The sequence below is a fragment of the Penaeus monodon genome, chromosome 4, assembly GCF_015228065.2.
Source record: "Penaeus monodon isolate SGIC_2016 chromosome 4, NSTDA_Pmon_1, whole genome shotgun sequence".
Taxonomy (NCBI): Eukaryota; Metazoa; Arthropoda; class Malacostraca; order Decapoda; family Penaeidae; genus Penaeus; species Penaeus monodon.
In genome coordinates, this window is record NC_051389.1 from 20,956,674 (window position 1) to 20,961,811 (window position 5,138).

A 5,138-nucleotide genomic window follows, 5' to 3' on the forward strand; every position below is an offset into this window, starting at 1 on the left:
AAAAAAAATATACCACGATTGCTAAACATCTACAAAACAGAAAAACAATTCTACTTCACATTCTAGCCCCAGTCTGCCAGCACTCAAAGGTGAAGAATACAGTACTCTCAAGGGGTTACCAGATGTGGTTTCAGTGCTCTGTAGCAGGAAAGAGCTGAACCTGACTTTCCAATGTCTCTCTACACCGGCCTGATGGTCTAGGGGTATGATTCTCGCTTAGGGTGCGAGAGGTCCCGGGTTCAAATCCCGGTCAGGCCCAATTTTTCTTTTCGAATCACCAGTGATATCAAGTTTGAAATACAAATATATATATATATATATATATATATATATGTATATATATATATATATATATATATATATAATCTACATATATACATATACATATATATTATATGCATATACATACATACATACATACATATATATATATATATATATATATATATATATATATATATATATATATATATGAGGGAGAGACAGAGACATATATACATATATGTAATGTATACATATGTATTATTTATATGTATATATATATATACATACATTTATTTATATATATACACACGTATATATATATGTATATATATATATACATATACATATATATATATATATAATATATATATATATATATATATATATATATATGCATATATATAATATGTGTGTGTGTGTTTGTGTGTGTGTGTGTGTGTGTGTAAATGTATGTGTGTGTGCACATACATACATACATATTAATACATACATTTACACACACACACACATACACACACACACAGACACACACACACATATATATTTATATATATATATATATATATAATATATATATATATATATATATATATATATACATATATATGTGTGTGTGTGTATGTGTGTGTGTGTATATATGAAATATATATAACATATTTTTAATAAATATATAAAAAATAGATATTCTTATATATATATATAAATAAATAAATAAATAGATAAATATATATATATATATATATATATATATATATATATATATATTACATACATACATACATATATATATATATATATATATATTTTTTTTTTTTTTTTTTTTTTTTTTTTTTTTTTTTTTTTTTTTTCAACAGCCATTCATTCCACTGCAGGACATAGGCCTCTCTCAATTCATTACTGAGAGGTTATATGGCAGTGCCACCCTTGCCTGATTGGATGCCCTTCCTAATCAACCGCGGTTTGTGCCACGGCGGTGACTTCCCCTACGACACATGCGCTCGACTTCTCAAGGCGATATGTCGTTTCCTGGTAGGCAATCGAGGTGAAGTTCCTTGCCCAAGGGAACAACGCGCCGGCCGGTGACTCGAACCCTCGAACTCAGATTGCCGTCGTGACAGTCTTGAGTCCGATGCTCAAACCATTCGGCCACTGCGATATATATATATATATATATATATATAAATATATATATATATATATGTGTGTGTGTGTGTGTGTGTGTGTGTGTGTGTGTGTGTGTGTGTGTGTGTGTGTGTGTGTGTGTGTGTGTATGTTTGTATGTATATATGCATGTATGTATGCATGCATACATGGCTGTATGAATATATATGTGTTCATATGTATATGTGTGTGTATGTGTATATATATATATTTTCACACAGACACATATACATTATTGGTGATTATGCATTAGTATCACATTTATTTACTTGTTTCGCCTTTTATTTACTTCCACAAATGCTCTAAAATGCACTGCATATTCTACATTAAATCATAGGATATGTAAAAATATTCTCATCTAGTTAACTTGTATTAATTCCTTGAAAGTGGCTTTTATGTTCGTTACATTTAGAGCCGACTTACTGCATTAAAGGAAAGAGGACTGATGTTAAGTACTCCTGTGTAATCATGTGCTTAGTAGTAATTAGAAAAAATACAGTTAATACATCGACTGTTTGTATAACTAAAATCCTTCTTATGAGATTCTGAAAAAATCTAAGATCTTTGTAAAGAGTGAATACAAACTTCACTCATTCCAACCGCAACATGAAAAGTAAATATAAGGTAGAATCGGAGAATGTGGATGAAACGTGACTGGCTTCTTAAAATGCCAATGACTAAAGAGAGAATCCACAGTTACATCCTCACTGGAATTGTTCGCTTAATCGGAATAAAAACCACGTCATAATCAACAAGTAGGGACGGTGGACTGCCGAGAACCTTTGGTGAATGACAAAACGTTCTACCATGCAGGCAAAATGGTAGAAAAATGCATCAAATATGTTCATTGCAAATTAAGACCCTTGGTGGGTTTTGATGTTCCCTTTCAAAGTCCATGCCGATTGACTTCGCCAAAGGATATATTAGTTTAGACCTCGGAATTCGCTTTGCACGATGTCCTTGGTCCCAGGAGGCGGAGAGGGCAATGAGGCAATCAACTTAATATTGAGTTTACTTAATGTCATATTTCTTGCTGTATATCATCGCATGCCTGATATTAGATATGCTCATGCAATCATAATTTTCATCATCGTGCATGACAACTAGATGCCAATATACTTCGTAGAACATCTGATGCCAAGGGCTTTTTTAATTCATATCGCAGACTAGATATATTTGAGTTACAATAGTTGCATTTCTCCTACGTTGTTAATGACTTGTTCTGACTTGTCTATCGTTTTTATTTATCATTGTTATGATACTATCCACGATTTTTATGACTCTTTGCACTGGACATTCAATACATAGCAGTTTTTGTAATAGTAGAAGTTACAGTGGTTTTATGATTATGATTATGGGAATTTATAAACAATTTGTAAGGTAATCTCTCATTTTAACGTCATTTTCACGAGTCGTGTTAATCATATTATATATTCTCTCCTATACACCATTTATACTTACTTTGTAAGTGCTAGATAATTGAACAATTCATAATCCTCTTCATATACAGTATATATATATATATATATATATATATATATATATATATATATATATATATATATATATATATTTTAAAGGTAGGTTCATGTCTGAGCCGCCGTAGTCACAGCATGATACTTAATTGTAGTTTTCATGTTGTGATGCTCTTGGAGTGAGTACGTGGTAGGGTCCCCAGTTCCTTTCCACGGAATATATATATATATATATATATGTACATTATATATATATATATATATATATATATATATATATATATATATATATATATATAATCACACACACACACACACACACACACACACACACACACACACACACACACACACACACACACACACACACACACACACACACACACACACACATACACATACACATACACATACACATACACATACACACACACACTTAATTCTGTACTGTAAACGTTTTTTTTTCAGCTCAGCCTTTGTCTAAAATATAAATTTTCATTTTGCAGTTTTTCCTCACTTTCCATTGCTGTAAAGACGCACTTTTGAGGTTGATATTAACTGGAAGAAGAATATCGTTACATTTCATATTTTATCTTAACCAACTTGTTAACTGGTAAGAGGATATGAAAGTGAAATAAAGAGGAGTTGAAAATCATTATGTAATCAAGCACGAGATAAAGGGTATTAATGAAGTAGCTGTATGAGTCTGTAACTGTAAATTGTTACATGCATATATGCTATGTGTGTGTGTGCGTATGGTGCGTGTGTGTGTGTGTGTGTGTGTGTGTGTGTGTGTGTGTGTGTGTGTGTGTGTGTGTGTGTGTGTGTGTGTGTGTGTGTGTGTGTGTGTGTGTGTGTGTGTGTGTGTGTGTGCATCTACCTCTCTGTATCTATCAATTTCAAAATATATGCAAGTAAAATGCATTTGGAAAAAAAGGAGTAAATGAATATTTCATGAGACTTTTAGAAACTACCTAGAGTATTCAAAGATTTTAATTGGGGTAAGAATAAGGCATAAAAAAGAGAAAACAAGCAAACAAAAATAAAATAGAGATAAAACAAAATATAATAATAGGAAGATGTAACAGGTAAAATGAAATAAAAGTGAACCGGTAACAACAGAAACAAACAGCTATTGTATTTACAGTGTGAGTGAGTTGGTAAAGCCAGGAGCAATGCTTTCATGTCATGTCTTAAATGTGTGAATTGTTCGTTCCCCTAGGCGGGAATGTATTCCCGCCTAAATATAAGATACATTACTGTGAGTGAGAGGCTCGGTAAAACGGGATCGCTATCTGAGACTTGTTTCTTATGGAATATGTATGTGGCATTTTAGTAAAGTTCCCTAACAAGTCATTAAGCCTGTTTTACCTTTTAAAAACAAACAAACAAACAAAAAAGCTTCAATATATATATATATATATATATATATATATATATATATATATATATATATATATATATATATATATATATATATATATTAGATTTCCTGCAGCCTTTGGTTCCCCGCAGTGATGGGCTGCATGGGGCCACGACTGGCGAAGAGAAAGGCAGCTCGTAAAGTTTGGTTCTGCACAACAATGACTAGGTGTACGTACGTTTTCGGCACGGCACAGCAGATGATGCCGTAGCATAGGATTGAGTCTCAAAACTTTTGTAAAGCAGGGTTAGACAGTCTCGTGTGAGCAAAGCGCGTGATCTGTTTCTTCACCCCCCTAACGGAAGCCGCCTTGCCGCGGTGGGGGGGCTTGAGGTCCCAATGATCTGGTGAGCCGGACCAGAGGGCTACCCATACTGGAGGCGTCACCAGTGAGGGATGAGACAAAATGGCTTCCTGGTGCACCAAGGCCTATGAGAGGGGATGGTGTACCCACCCCTGGTTCATTCCATCTTGGACCAGGGAGAACTCTCCCACGTGTGTTTGCCGTGCGTGGCATCCCGTATTACCAGGAGACAGGAGTCCTGGAGGTTGAGCGATGCTGCACGCTGCGCCCTGCAGCTAGCAACACACCTCTTTGGTCCTTTATTCTGGTTAGACGGGTGGCTTGATCAAGGCCCGGTCAAGTCAATCGGCTGGTCAAATATGGCTAGGGTCAAGCAGGCACTATTCAGTCGGGTAGCGCATAGGTTCACCGCGACTGCCATCAGTACTGTGATAGTGGCTGCGTATATTCCTCATTACTCCTGTGGCGTTGGAAGATTTTGAACCCCAACTATAGCTTCCCTCGTTGGACT

At 34.7% G+C, this 5,138-nt stretch overlaps 1 non-coding gene across 1 annotated transcript; it reads left to right on the forward strand.

The window, feature by feature from the left end:
- The first annotated feature begins 186 nt into the window (after positions 1 to 186).
- Positions 187 to 258, forward strand: Trnap-agg. The gene has a single exon. It is a non-coding gene; the product is annotated as a tRNA-Pro (tRNA).
- Positions 259 to 5,138: the final 4,880 nt, after the last annotated feature.